We start from the raw sequence: 17,030 nt of genomic DNA on the forward strand, positions 1-17,030 counted from the left end.
CCATGGACCGTAAACACTTGGACCGTAAACATATGGGCCGTAAACTCTGTTGGGCCGCAAACCCTTGACCGTAAACTCCGATTACGGCCGCAAACTCCCCTCTTCAATCACATGTGATTCTAACACTTAGTTTTAAGTGTTTCCTAGTCCCTAAGGTGGTTTACTTCCATAACAAATATTTTTATGCCCTCACCTAATGTATATATGTACTTTACATGCTAAATAGGATCCATTTGTGCTCGAGGCTTTATTTGACACTCAGCAATTCCTAGCAACTTACACTCGAATCCCACGTAAAACAGTGAGTTCATACCCCTATGCTTTTCCGAGTTTTTCATGTTTTCAGGGGGGAATACAAGCAAAAGTACAAGGAAACTTGTTCTCAAGTTATCTTATTTTGCATAAAATAAGTATATGTTCAGCATGCTTTTAACACAAAAAACCGTTTTACCAAATGATTAAGAAATCAACTCGTAGAAACAGTTTTCAAAACTAAAACAAGGAACTTGTAAATCTTGTCATAAAATATGATATTTCATAAAGGATTTATACAAAACATAAACAAGATTTTCGGTATTATTACTTGTAAATTTGTTATTTTAAGTTGGAGAGACGTCCTTGGTAACACTCCACCGGATTCGAGAGTGTAGGACTAACACTTGTAACCAGAATTTCTTGTAGGGAGAGCGTGACTATTGTGTATAGATCTATACGGGACTGACTATCCCGCACCTAAACTGCTAGCTACAGTTAGGCAGCCATGCCTGGGGTGACAAAGTCATAAAAGATACTGGCCCTGTTACGTGCCATATCCAGTTTAATGTATGGTTATAAAACTCGCAACCTAGATAACAAATATTTACTTTTGTAATAATGAAACAAGTGAACTAACCTCAAAGTAATAACCGATTTGATTACTAGAGGGCATTAGCAATACCCTTAGGATCTAGTTCACTACTTATTTATTAGTTTTATTTATGTAATAAGGCTAATACATCTCACAGAGAGCAAACAGGGTTTTTCAAGGAAACTACATATAACGATACAAGTATGGTAGATACTTGTACACCTCGTACCAGAACAGATAACCAACTATCAACTTTTAAGGAAAATATAGGATTTTCCTGGGATAACTCAACCTTACATAAACAGGTTATTAAACAAGTAACGAATGGATAATCAAACATCTTTCATAAGAAAATATAGGATTTTCTTGGGAAACACTTTCCAAAGGATCAAAGAAACATTTCTTTCACCAGAACTAAACGCTTATGAACTCACCAGCTTTATGCTGATATTTTAAAACTGCTTGTATTCTCAGGGCAACAATAGACAGGTACTCTTGCGAACTTTTGGAGAAGACGGAGCATTTTGGAGTCATGTCTTTTACTTTTGTTATATACTGTTATGAACAAACTATGTTTTCAAACAATGTAAATATTCATATTATAATGTTATGGTTGTGTTTACTTCGCTTACTATGATACAACTGTTGTGATACTACGTATGACGTCACCCCGCTCCCGGACGTTTCCGCCGTCCGTTCCAACGGTTCGGGTTGTGACAATAGTCAGGTGTAAAATTGAGTAATTTTGTATGGATCTACAACACAAAAACTAGGTTTTGATTTCAAATAAATAATCAAGTATGGATGATGGTTCGAAGATTGCACCTTTGGTCCATTGACTAGAAGATGAAGAAGGAAAAATGTGGTTATGAGAAAATAGACCACAAACGTGATTCGAGGACCAGGGATTTTTCAGAGATGGGGTGCGCCACCATCTCTGTTTCATGTCTTTGGTAAGATTTCTATCAGATGGTTCCCTGTATGCTCCTTAGGGTTTCTAATATCGACCGGGTAGAGAAAATACATCATGTTTACGGTTTCAAAAAGAAAAGTACCTCAGGGGTGACAGACGAACTTCTAGTCACACAAATCTTCCAACTCTAGTGAAGTCAAAGTACCACTATGAGAGGTGATGAATCAAAAATTAGATAACACATATCAGATAACACATACGACTTTCAAAATCGGATCGTATCATTCACGAATTTGGCGTCCCTTGTCCAATAGATGGCCATGAATCATATTACATCACTTAAAGAGAAAAAAAGAACTTAACCATCAGACCATAAGTCGGGAATTAGACGATTCAGAACATGAAATTACTGAAATTAGAGTATTAAGTAACCAAAATCGACTGATAAGCACTTAGAGAGAAATCGTTTCTTACTTCTTATCGAACAACATTCGAAATTGATGGGAGTGTTTCAAGGCTTCTCCACTCGACATCATATGGGCATGTTTCTAAGTGCCGACGATGTTTCGTTTTTCTAGGTGCTATGACGATCGGCAATCAAGTCCCAATTTATGGTGGTGAAGGCAATGACGGTGAGGGAACCTGGTGGCATAATAGAGGACAAAAAAATTTTCTGGAGAAAACTAAGGAAACGGCGATGGTGAGGGGAAACGGCGGTTAGGTTTTTAGAGTAGTAGAGGACATACATTTCTTTTTCTAGAGAAAACCAGGGATAGACTTGGCGTCTAATGCAATCAAAAGTTCAAGACTCAAATGATTTTTGTATACATCTCTTATTTGTTTAAATATCTAGATTAAAAAAACTAAAAAAAACTAGGTTTTTAATGATAGGGTTTTGATTATCGTTTTGAAAATCGGACATGTTCAACCGATGGCGCAACACCACTGGGTTTTTTCAAGCCTAAAAACCCTTTGTTTCCGAACCAACATAAATCGTACGGTTCAATGGGAAACTGGATTCAACCAGCCCGTTTCAACTAATTAATTTTTTTTAATTCATAACTTCAAACTCGAGCTCAACCAATTCGATGGGTTGGTGGTGAAAATTTAAATATATCTGAAACTACTATAACATTTAAAATGTAAAAATAATTAAATAAACTAAAACTATATAAACTTACAATTGGAAATACGAGTGGTGGTTGGTGTGGGTGGGGGTGGTTGTGACAGGTGATCGTGAAGGGGGTGGGTAGGGTAGTGGGTGGTGGTGGTGGTGATGGTGGTGGGTGTGGTGGTTGGTGGGGGTGGGGGTGGTTGTGGCGGGTGGTGCAAGTGGGTGGTGGAGATGAGTCGGTACTGATGCCTGGTGAGTGGTGATTGGTGATTGTGGTAATGCGTGGTGGCGGGTGATGATGATGGTGGTGGTGGTGGTGGTGATGGTGATGGTGATGGTGATGTGTGGGTAGGTGGTGGTAGGTGATGTAGGTAGTTGGTAGTGATGGGCGGGTGATGCTGACAGGTGATGGTGATGCGGTAGGTAGGGTGGTAGGTAGTGGTGGTGGCGGGTGGTGGTGATGGTGGTAGGCGTGGTAGTTGGTGGGGGTGGGGTGGTTATGGCGGGTGGTGGAGATGAGTGGGTAGCGATGGTGGTGAGTGGTGATGGGTGGTGGTGGTGATGGGTGGTTGTGGTAATGGGTGGTGACGGGTGATGATGATGGTGGTGGGTAGGATGGTGGTGGCGGGTGATGGTGATAGTGGTGGGTGGGGTGGTGGTAGTGGCGGGTGATGGTGGTGGTGATGGGTAATAGTGATAGTGGTGATGATGATGGTGATGGTGGCGGTGGGGACGATGGTGATGGTGGTGGGTGGCGATGGTGGTGGTTGTTGGGGGTGGGGGTGGTTTTGGTGGGTGGTGCACGTGGATGTTCGAGATGAGTGGGTGGTAATGGGTGGTGGCTGGTGATGATGATGGTGGTGGTGGTGATGGTGATGGTGATGTATGGGTAGGTGGTGGAGGTGGTTGGTGTTGATGGATGGGTGGTGGTGACAGGTGATGGTGATGGGGATGGGTAGGGTGGTGGGTGGTGGTGGTGATGGTGGCGGGTGTGGTGTGATGGTTGGTGGGGATGGGGTGGTTGTGGCGGATGGTGCAAGTGGGTGGTGGAGATGAGTGGGTGGTGGTGGTGATAGGAGGTTGTGGTAATGGGTGGTGGCGGCTGATGATTGTGGTGGGTAGGGTAGTGGTGGCAGGTGATGGTGATGTTGTTGGGTGGGGTGGTGGTAGTGGCGGGTGATGGTGGTGGTGACGGGTAATAGTGATTGTGGTGATGGTCATGGTAATGGTGGCGGTGGTGACGGTGGTTGGTGGTGGTGGTGTTGGTGGTGATGAGTGGTGGAGGTGGGTGGTAGCGATGTGTGGTGGTGGTGGGTGGTGGTAGTGGGTTGATGGTTGTGGTGATGGGTGGTTGTTGTTGGTGGTGACGATGTGTGATGGTGGTGGGGGTGGTGGTGGTGGGTAGTTGTAGTGGGTTGTTGGTTGTGGTGATAGGTGGTAGGTAGTGGTGATGAGTGGTGGTAGGCGGTGGTGGTAGGCGGTGGTGGTTGGTGGCTGGTGAGTTGTAGGTGGTGGAGATGGATGGTTGGTGGGTGGTAGGTAGTGCCACCTTGCAAATTAAAGAATGATTTTTGTTCTCAAATATTCTCGCAATACGAAATGTTCTCGATTGAACGTTTTATATATATATATATATATATATATATATATATATATATATATATATATATATATATATATATATATATATATATATACTAAATTAACTGTTTATAGTGTGAGTAGATGACATTTATACTTTTTTCGACTGAATTAACTATATGAAATGAGTACAACAATCGCTTAGTTGGAGTAATCCAATTGTGTAAATATGAGAAAATGACCGTTTTAGCCTTTTTAGATTAAACATTTATACAAACAGTCCCCTTTTTGCAAAGTGTGAATGTAAGTAAACAACCCTTTTAACATTTTTGGATTAAATGTGAGTAAAAATGGTCACTTTTTGGACCGAAAGAATAATATGAATGAGTAAATGATCATTTTACCCTTTTGGAGTAAATATGATACAAACGATCAATTTTTTATACTAAATGATTAGTCTAAATATACTTTGCAAACTATATCATCAATGTAACAGTACAACAGTATGAAATTTAAAAAAAAAAAAAGGTAGACTTCCGATAAATTCTACTCATAATTGCAATGAACAGTAACTTTTAGTATGATAACATTGCTATTGTCGGCTATTTAAGTGATAGTATGGAGCTAATGGCCTATTTATCTTTTTTGGCATATTTTGGGATGATTGTAGCAAACTGAAAGAGATTGGTAACTAATGTACTTCATATATTTTATAAGTTGTGGTTGTAATGAGTTTTCTTGTGCAATAAGAAAACAAAAGATATTTTGAAAGCATTTAGTAGAAAAACAGCAAATTATATAAACTTGTGAAAAAAATTGATCATTTATCCCTTTTTCAGACCGCAAATTGTCCCAAGACAGAACAAACAATTGAACAATGAACGGAAAATTCACATATTTTTAGGAGGAATAAAAAGGAAATGAAACCTTTAAGCTCTATTGGAAGAGATCACAGCAACAACTTGCTGGTTTATCAGGTACAAGTGATTTCTTTGATTAATTATGCAACATCAGCAACATTGAATCCCCTCTAGACAAGATGCATACAAATAATGTGCGAATGATGTCCAATTGACATGAAACTTACTAACGAAGGATTTCAAGTTTGGGTTGTATTTTATGTGATTTAAGAATCCAACAACATAGAATAGTTTCAGTTTTTTATTTGTAAAATTCAAATGAAAACTAATGTAGTTTGTAATGAAAAGTGTATATTAACATCACAATTGAATCTTTAGCAAAGATTAAATGGGATCCCACAAAGAGAACTACAGATGATTACAAGATCTTAAAAATAGTCTCCAGAGCTATTTCCGAGTCTAACTATTCTATTTCTCAATTGTTATTATCATTTAGACATATATATCATACACGCTCATAAATTAATGATTGAAATCATGAAATAAACTGAAAATACATTCCAAACTATTAAGTTTTTGTATTGCTTGAAGGAGAAATAAGGTTGGATAGAGAAACATTTCTTGGGATGTTATTTGCCACATCATGCTGCATCATCTGAAAAAGAAAAAAAATTGAAAGTCATGAATTGTCCCTTTCTCCCAAATGGTTAGGGTTTACACATTTGAATTGATGAGGGAAACAAAAGATGAGAGCAAACCTGTAGTAATAATATTGAAAAACGCTTACCAATTCATGTACTCGGTTTATGGCAATGTCTTTGAATATCCTATGGGAAAACCTCACCTCATTTGAGGGGGAATAATACAACCTAATATTTCTTCCTTCCCTTCAACAATCACATGCCAAAAATCACAGGAATATATCCCAAAAATCACAGGAATATATCCAAGTTAAGAAAAACGCAAAAAATGAAAAGAAACTGAAATAAATAACTTTGAATACATTCAAACTAAGGAGGACAAATTGAAATGAACTTCCTTACATAATAATTCTCAATTTACAAAAGATAAATAATCAAAGAGATGGGAAATGAAAAATGAAACATAAACCTTCTGCAACAAAATAGTTGTTCATAAACTAAAAAGCACCAACTTAAGAAAAGAAATAAAGGATGATGATGCAGGTTCGACTAAAAGCCCTAGAAAATTCTCAACACCAAATAAAAGAAATAAAAAAAGCATCCTCGCCTAAGTTGCGATCTGAAGGAGATTGACAATATTCTATGCAAACCTATCGCTATGATACTTGAAAATTGAATGGATTTCAAACAAATTACACATACCAACAAAGCTATGGTTTCAAATGAACCCTAAACTGAAAATTAAAGATTACGAGTAGGGTGATTTCTTACTTGACAATTGATTCCTTCAGTGATTTCAACAAATCAAACAAAATGCAGCAGTTGTTCGGGTAACAAAAAAACCCAAGAGACCATGCAATCCAAAGAAAAATCATCATCTTTGGGCCTGAATTGCTCCCGCTGTAGAGCATCTCCATTAAGACCCTGAAAAACTAAAAATTAACAATGATAAAAGACGATGAGGAAGAGAAAAATCGTAGGGCAAACCGGAAAGCAATTGAAACGGATTGAAACGAAATTATCTTGAATAGAGAGAAGATGGCATATATTGATATATATACCCTTTATTTTCAACATGCGTATGACAGGTTGATTCGATGCATCGTTTTCCAGAAGCGGTGGAGAAAACAACATATCGGTTCACCTCAATCCTTTTGCCTCCAATTTTATTGGCGTCGTTCCAATGTTGGATGACGTTGCGTCATTGGAATTCTACAAACGGGGTGTAGCGGCACCAGAAAAAAAGGGTGTTTATGAGATGTTTTGATAGTTGAAGACGAAGAGAAGGAAAGAAAGAGAGAAGAGGGGTGGGGGGAGGGCAATTTCGATGGATGCGATGGTACCGGGAAACGAAGCGGTGGAAATGTTGTGAAACAGTGTATATGCAAAGACGCGTTCTTTTACAAACCCATCTAACGCGCGCTACGCGCTCCGAAAAAAACAGGGTTTATATATATATATATATATATATATATATATATATATATATATATATATATATATATATATACTAGTTTATAACCCGTGGGAACACGGTTATAAAATTAATTAAACTTTTATAATAAAAATTTATAATTATTAATCAGTTATTTTAAATAAGTCATTTTAAATAAATTATTAATTAAGAGATATATATCAAAATTTTCAAGTTATTATAACTTCAAATTTAACATATAATTAATGTAAATTTGAATTTTGGAATGAGTTGCCTAATATATCTATATGACACATGACATAATATTAATGAGGAGTTGTATTAGAGTGACACTTGGCAAAAGAAGATTTAAACTATTCATTTATTAGAATATATATATATATATATATATATATATATATATATATATATATATATATATATATATATATATATATATATATATATATATATATATATATATATATGCACGTAATAGAGAATTTCAATTTTATCATAGATAAAAATCTGAATTGAGAGTTTAGTAAATAACTAATGTATTAAATATTTTTTATCGAAAGTATAATACTAACCAAATAATATATACATAATTAAGATGTTAAAAATTTTCATTTTGGTTTTCCCTCAAAAAAATTTCCCCAATCCCGCCTGTTCGGGATAATAAATTTTAATCAGTTACAATTTTATAGCTTGCTCGATTGCACTTGTTTACCCTTTTGATCTCCGTCTCCGTTTTGGGACTTCATTCCGTCTTTTCCCTCTCTATCTACTTTAGCCTCGCCGACCACCTCTTCCACCTCCTTCCTCTCCAACGCCGACCACCTGCTCCATCGCTGAAATCCTGACCACCGCAGTTGTCGTCCACTTGGGATAACATCACCAACAAAATCGATCACCACCAGTTCGGTTATCTTCCTTTAACCCTAAACCTAAAAATCATATGCATATCTTACAACGCAATAAGTTTCACATTCAAGAATAAATCTCGATTTTTCTATACAACTACAGAGCATCAAGCTTCGGTAGTCAAGAAATCGATCAAGGATAAATAGGAGATGGAAATTGAAGAATATACATTGTATGTTCTATATCTTGATGTGATTTATGTGTATCTATAATTTCGAGTGTGGTTAATTAGGTCGAAATTGATGATAGTAACCTCAATAAATTGATTTTTTTGTTACAACCTCAAACAAGATTTTGTTGCTAGTCCTGTTTAAGTTGTCGATGTCAAACTTGATCAATGGTTTGTAGAAATGAGTTTTGGGTTTAAAACAAGAAGGGATGATCTTAGCTATTGATCTTGGTATGCTTTGTGTTTACTTTTACTCAGACATTTTTATTTTAACTTGTGTGTGTATGTGTAATCAAGATTGAGAATCAAAGTCTTGTTGGGAATCAAGAAATTAGAAAGTGAAAACCTTCAAAAAAACAGTTTGAAGATAAGAAAAGACAGTTAGATGCTAAAAGTCAAAGTTTACATGAAGATATTACAAAGCTGTTATCACATAGGGATGATTTAATAAATCAAATGGAAACAATGTATGAACAGATGGGTGAATTTTCTAAAGATAAAATATGTGTAGTTAGAGTTCCTTTTCGTCTACTGATGTCTAATTGTGTATGTTAAGTTGTCAACCATTTTTTGCTATGTGGCAATTAATTTATATCTTTTTTGTTTATTTGCTTTACGGTAGTTTTAACAATGTACTTGACATTTTATGGGAATGTACTCTTGCCCATTGATATGTATTTCTTTATATCTAAAATTTATATTCTAATACTATCCAGGTAGAGAGGGAGTTAGCGGTCTGTGGAGAAAGTGTAACAGAGACAATGAGAAGGATTTCACATGGACCAAAAAAAGCAGTATTAAATACGATGTATAAGCTAGTGTTTCTTGGATGTTTGTTTGGAAGTTACTTCCATAAAAGATAAGAAAATGTTCTTTGGATGTTTGATTGGAATTTTGTTCCAGTGTGCATGCTAGTAACTACTCCGCATGGTGTTTCGGCCCCAAATTGACAATATTACCCGTATTACTTTTTTAGTTTAAAAGAATTGGTGTTTAGATCTAATTATAAGATTTTAGTATATGTTTCTATCCTTTTAATTGTACTATTTCCAGAACATTGCTGCCAATTGATATTCAATATAATTTACATATTTAGTCATTCAATGTTTCATTGTTTTTTTTATTTGTGTGATCAGAAGTCAAAAATGTGTATTTTAATGTTGAATGTTATTGTTGGTACTCTCTATAGGATACTATTTTGGTTTGGATTTTCAGTTGTAAAATGGAATATAAGAAAACTGGGACAATTTAACTGCACAAGGGCAATATAGTATTTTACTATTTTTGGGTGCTGGTTGAAGAAATTGGTATAGACCATAGTAATGATTTATGTCCCCTTCTAGAGGGTATTTTGGTCGACTTAAAAGACCCCTTCAGATGCAACTTTAATAATTTGTTTTGTACATGTTAAGATCACTCCAACTGTTATATGACTAAAATAGGTCCCAAATGTCAAACTGATATATAATCAAAACTCATTTGATGTAGGCAATTCCAACCGTCTTCAAATGAAAATCATGACAATTTTTTATTTTATTTATTTATTTATTTATTTGCAAAAACTATCCCAAAGTCTAATAATAACTTATGCAGTTTGGGTGGTAGTCAATGACTTTATATAAGTCAAATGGTTGACTAGTCAATAAATGGTGTTTTGGTGACTATTCTTTAAATTTAGACATACATTAGTATTAAAAAAATGACCATTATATAATTATCGTCACACATTCAATGACCATACTACAATTATACTGATCATACATTATATTTTTTTGTAACCAAATTTACTTATAAACACACATAATAATTGTAACCATAACCAAATACAACTTACACTCATAATATTTGTTTTTTTTCAAAGCCAGTTAATCATATTTTGACATACATAATAAAGGCACACGACCATAAACCACTAAAAGTAACTTGTTTTCTTGCTTTTACTATTTACTAGTAAACACCACCCTATAGACACACAAATATTTAATGTGACCATATGTATAACCTGTTAGCTACATTGGATTTCATGTGTCTAAAAAGGCACCAGGATATAGAAACATATACAATTGTCTCATGTCACCATATATTTATCTATTGTGTCATATAAAAATATCATAATGTTAATCAATAATCATGGTTGATGGTGACATATGGCCACATTGTTCAAGTGTGGCTAATAATTGTCACATTTAATATAATTAAGTGTGGTTAAAGTTTTGATTATCTATACAATGGCTACACAAACTAATTTTAAAAGTATCCAAAAACAGTCTCTAAATTTTTTTAGTGACCTTTAGCCACACTTTTAATAAAAAGTATGACAGACCGTTTTTCGAAAAGTGTGACTGTAAGTCATTTTTGTACTAGTGTTAGCTTAAGACATCATCATTTGAATAGGCCCTCTAGTCCGTATACCGCAGATCGACCTAGCTACCACGAACCACATACCTTGCTACCGAACACCGTAGAACTTTCTATTGAGCATCAAAGACCTTGCTCAAGCATGTTTAGCTTGGTTCGAGTATCATAGTCCATATTGTAGCTACTAACGCAGTTGTAGTGCAACCTAAAAAAATCTTAATGTGGTGTTGCATGTAGTGATAAGTTTCAGTAACAACAGTGAGCTCAAAGGGCATATCAAACTCTACAACTCAACAATCTCCAACTTGGAGGCTGGCTACTTTTTTATGAAACATAAGGAAACCTTAGAATTTCCTCTCAAGTAGATATCAATCACTTGACTCCTTCTTAATTCTACCTACTCTTATTTGACATAAGTATGCTTATAACTCCCACAACATGAGCAATATCTTGTTTGGTGCATACCATAACATATATCAGGATACCAACTACTAAGACATAAGGAATTATGTATACTTCTTTCTTATCTTATTCCATCTTTTTTAATTGCTTCTTCAAGCGTCTTAGATGACTCCCAAAGACGTACTTATAGATTTATCTTTTTCCATGATGAATTTCTCTAAGACTTTCGTAATATACTTATGTTGAAAAATCTTTAAAGTAGGCACTTTGTCTCTAACTGTGCTCATACCCAAAATTTCTTTGAAAGCTACCAAGTCCTTCATCTTGAACTATCTGGACCGCCGCTTCTTCAACTTATTGATCTCATGTATATATCATCTAGTTGTCATTATGTCATAAACATACATACACATATAATAATAAGATGATGTAGGAGAAGCTAAACTTCTTCAGGTAACAAAAAGGATCAATGTCACATCTTGTATAACCATTCATCTATAAAAATCATCAAACTAGTACTATTTCCATGACACTTGCTTCAACCCAAACATATTTTTCTTTAACTTACGTTATGTATTTTTCTTCTTCATATAATTGAAAAAATTCTAGTCGTTCCATGTTGATATCTTCGTCAAGGCATCCATGCAAGAAATGTGTCTTCATATCTAATTACTCCAAATAACAACCACTAATCTAATTGTGGAAATCTTTAGAACTGGTAAGAATATATCGTTCTAGTCAATTCCTATCTTATGCTTTAACCATTTTTCCACCAATCTTAATTTGTATTTCTTGTTCCCATATATTTTAACTTTGACCCTGAATACCTATTTGTTCCATGGTAATTTATTCCATAGTAGTAATTTACTAAGGATCACATTTGGTTCTTGTTAAATGAGCTCAACTCATCTTCCTTGGCCTTTTTTCTACTATATGGAAGCTTTTATCCTCATAACCTCTGCATAAGATTATGGCTCCCTATTCCATTTCAACAACAAGTAATCTTTCTATGGAGAATATATTCATGGAGTTCTTCTTTCTCTAGTAGATATTTTGGTGATAAAACTTTCTTTTTCCACATCTTCTATAACTTCACTTTCTGAATTCCCATTGTCCTCATTGATCCCACTATCTCTAGACCCCTAAACTCGTCTGAGCTTCTAATCCTTCCTGAACTTGCACCTATATCTAAAATATTGATATGTATTGTAATATCTTTATTTGAAATCTCATCATACACATCATGATATTTACCTTATGGTTGCTTGCTTCTACTAAGGGTTGATATAAGCTCATTTTCTTAAAGGGCATTATCATTGATGTCACATTCTTGCTTTTAATAACCATTTTGTATGGTTATCCTATAAGCGATAACCCATGTCAACCAACCTATAGAAAATAAAAGTGAATTTCGTTTCCTTTCCTTTCAGTCTGTCTCTATATGCATCCTTTATCTTGATGTAAGAGACGCAACAAAACCTTCAAGTTTGCCATTCTTTGTCTAAAATCTTGAAACTATGGGGATTGAGGGTCCCCATTTTTTTAAATATGTTGTAGTGTTGACTAAAATATTCCCAAAAAATCTTTTGGAAACCTACATGTAATCACTTCCTCTTTGCCATCTCGTTCAGTGTTTTGTTCATCCTCTCAACAACTCCGTTCTGCTGATGTGTTTCCAGAATCGTCTTCAACCTTCCGTTCCCATTTTCAGCATAATAATCAACAAAATATATTTTTATTTATTCTCTCATATTTGTGACTTCAAACAATTGATATTTATATTTTCAAAAATTACTTTCCACTTTTAAAAGGAGCTAAAAACTTATATATATTTTTGAGAAAATAAACCCATATCCTTGTATAATCATCGATGAAAGTAACATAGTTCTATGACCACCTATTGAAGAAACTATCATGGGTCAAAACAATTCTAATGAACCAACTTCAACTTACCGACCTTGGATGGTTGTCTAGTCTTTACAAAAGTAACTTTTTTTTATTAAGAAGACATGGCTCACAAAATTCAACTATCAAACTCTTATAATATGAAATTCTTCCTTTGGAAGCTAAAATCTCATCCATTTGACATTCATATGCCCAAATTTTTGGTTACATAGAGTAGACACCCATGTTTCTTTAGTAGATGCATTTTCCCCATCTCTAAAAAAAATCAACCATATATAGTGTTGCCATATTCCGTCCTTGATAAATTACTAGGTTTCCCTTTGTTACCTTTGATGGGTTTTGAGCACTATAACAATCCTATATTGCATATACAACCCTAAATGCTTTGGATCTAAGTTTTCTCAAGTTACACATGCAATTTCATTTTATCCAAAGCATAAACCCTAACTAGCATACAATTGTGAGATTTACAACATAAATCAAGTTTGATGAATACCTCTTAGTTGTAGCTTGTAGTTCTTGGCCTTTAAAGAGCTTAGTACCTCAATTGTGATACCTTTAATAATTCACAAACACCAAAATCAAATGGAGGAATATGAGAGAGAGGCTAGGAGGCACCAACAACGTCTAGGGTTACTTCTTGGAACAAAAGTGCCGATTTTGGGAGTGCAAGGGTTAGTATTTATAGTGTGGAATCCCTAGGGTTTCATCTTTGAAACCCTAATTCATATGATTAGGCATTAATCAATCCCATAACCCATATTATAGGCCCTTTGGACTAATTCTTCATCGACTCTTACATAGACTTAGTCTATCCCTAATCAACATGGATCATTGGCCCAAACTATAAGTATTACTGATTTACCTAATCAGTCCCCGTTAATTTAATTAGTCTCTTTTGATCACTAAATTAATTCCAAATTAATTCTTGATCAATACCAATTAAATAATATGATTTCTCAATTAATATATTATTCATATAATATATTAATAAATCACAAATAACCTCTTTCTCAAAACTCCATCCTATCAAATTGCTATGGTAAAGGCAACCCAAAAGGACCATGCTACTATCGGGTCAAGTACATACCAATTATATTTATGGGCTTAGACACCTAATCCAACAACCTTTTACTGACGATTGCGGAAATTGACAGTGGCCTTCTTTATCTAATTAACCAAATGATATCAACATCCTCTTGAAATATGGAATAGATTTGAACTTCTCTAGTGTCCTGTTCGTATATCAATATAAAGTCTATTTTTATTATTTAGGCTTACCTTCCCACTATAATGCATAAAATTCTACATCGCTTCTATGAAATGGATAGAAAAAAGGAGGCACCATAATCTGTAATCCAAGATTTAGTAGGACTTTATACACTAAAAATTATAGCAACATCAAAATTTGTTGTCATACTAGTCTCCTCTTTTTCATTTATCTACTGAAAGTTTGGGCATTGTTTTTGAAGTGACCTTTTTCTTTTCAAATCTAAAGCGTAATAAATTTCCTGTTCTTAGACTAATCTCTTTTCTTTGACTTTGATTTCACTTTACTGTTACTCCCTCAATTTAGTTTTCTACCTGTTTCCTCTATACTTAACAAGATGTGGGAAGATTACCTTGCATTCCTCCTACAAATATTATTGCCAAGTATCAAGTCGTGAATGCCTTCAAAGGTAAGTTTAGTAGTTCTTGACAAAGTGCTAACTATTATAACTATTCTAGACCAAATTTCGGGTATTGAAGATCTTAGTAGAAATGTCTCGACTTCATCTTCATATTCATTTCAACTAATACTAACGTAGATAGTATCGAATTAAACTCGTTTACGTGATCTATCATTGAAATTCATTATTTCATATTCATATTTACAAACAGTCTAATTAAGAAAACCTTATGCATAGTTGAGGGTTTCTCATATAAGTTATATAGCACCTTGATCAGCCCAAATAATGTCTTCTCACTTATAATGGAATGTACAACATTCTTAGACAAGGGTTCATGTACATTCTTTTGTTAGAGATAATCTTTGATATATATATATATATATATATATATATATATATATATATATATATATATATATATATATATATATATATATATATATATATATATATATATATATAATCCAAATCTACGACCTTTGAAATGATCAATATTAACCTTCCCTAATATAGCCACAGTTTTGATACTTGTTATGATGAATAATGGATAAAACACAACAATAAATACATGTAGAAAAAATAAGAACACAAGGAACGAACATGGTTGTCACTATTAGAGTTATTGTGATAATCCACAGGAGAACTAGAGATAATTTTGTTAGACATAGAAATACAAAACCATCATATCCATACTTTCTACTAAGGAGGTTTTGTATATAAATATGAGTTAACCTAGAACTCTTGTAGCTTATGGTCAAGAATCCCAAGACACCATCATCTAAACCAAACCTCTTGTATGTGTACTGCATACCTTAGAACCAAGCACCATGGATCTTGATTGAGCATCATACCTCAATTTCCACTAAAAAGTACTATAATTGTTACATGGCTTCCACCTCCATTGTGGTGTAATATTTTTTTTTTCTGATGGCACTACCCTATAGCTAAGTCTTGGTAGCGACAAAAAGGTCATAGGGACAATGTGATTCCACATCCCAGCACAAAGATAGGCCTGGTAAATATATGTTCGTTGACATGGGTAGAAAAACAAAAGGAGATGGTGGAAACAGGGGAAAGTCGTGTCCAAATATAAGCTAAAGTAAGTTCTATTAGTATAAAGAACATGGGAAACTATGAGGTTGGAATCAAGCAATTGCGAAATTATTGTTGTTGTTCATGATAGTTATAATAAAAGAGAAAAGGGTGAGATTTTGAATATTTTCACGACCAGTTTTGTAGATACTTGGATCTTAGACACATGTGCATCTCATTATATGATTATCTCATGTAATTTATTTGTTTTCTTTTAAGACCGAAATAATATGATAAAGTTGGGAGATTATGGAATGGGTTGTATCAAGGGAAGTAACCCAATCCAAATTAAGATGTGTGATAGTATGGTTAGAAAACTGATTGTTGGTATGTTATTGACCTTTAGAAAAATTTGATTTCTCTTGGAACTTTTTCTAAGCATGGACTTAACTATTTTGGTGCAAAAAATTGGTTAAAGATTCTCAAGGATGATCTTGTGGTAATGAAATGATAACTACAACATGAAATTTATTTTATAGAAGGTAGTTTAGTGGAGGAAATAATGTATATATTTTAATCTTTGGAGTAGTATGATGATAAATCAGAGTGATGACATCGTCAGTTGGGTCGCATGAGTGCAGAAGAAATGCCGATTTATGCGAAAATACAATTAAACAAATCCTCGAGTATGTTCACTCAGATATATGGGGACACTGTCTGATGAAATTACATATGGATGCTCATATTTTGTGACGTTTATTAAAGACTTTTACATAAAAATTTGGTTGCATTTTCAGAAAATAAAAGATAAGGTTTTTTGGTGGTTCAAGGACATAGGTCAGAACAGGTCGAAATCTTAATAAGTTAGAATTCTACAATGCACCATTTTAATGACTTTTACAAAAAAGAATTTATATTGAAGTATCACACACATTCCGCTACGAAAAAGGCTGTAAATTAAAAGAATTAAACACTAAAGCAATTGTAACATCCATAAAATTGAAGCCAATTTAAAACTTTTGCAACCATTCAAAAACAGATAATTATTACAAAGTGTTTTCAAAATAGTTTCATGTCAGAGTATCCCGAAAATCAAGATCATAAAATATGAGGAGGTGTACGATCACACCTTCGCCTTCCCGCGATCATCTGAAGTACCTGAAACAAAATCAACAACTGTAAGCCCGAAGCTTAGTG

The 17,030-nt window shown here is 34.4% G+C and overlaps 1 long non-coding RNA gene across 1 annotated transcript; it reads right to left on the reverse strand.

Moving 5' to 3' along the window:
- Window positions 1–5,831: 5,831 nt before the first annotated feature.
- Window positions 5,832–7,260, reverse strand: LOC145156780 (uncharacterized). Its single transcript, XR_013736912.1, has 3 exons — window positions 7,018–7,260; window positions 6,103–6,880; window positions 5,832–5,970 (listed from the first exon to the last, which is right to left on the reverse strand). It is a non-coding gene; the product is annotated as an uncharacterized LOC145156780 (long non-coding RNA).
- Window positions 7,261–17,030: the final 9,770 nt, after the last annotated feature.

This window comes from Lactuca virosa, chromosome 2, assembly GCF_052849685.1.
Source record: "Lactuca virosa cultivar CGN04683 chromosome 2, Lactuca_virosa_CGN04683_v6, whole genome shotgun sequence".
NCBI lineage: Eukaryota > Viridiplantae > Streptophyta > Magnoliopsida > Asterales > Asteraceae > Lactuca > Lactuca virosa.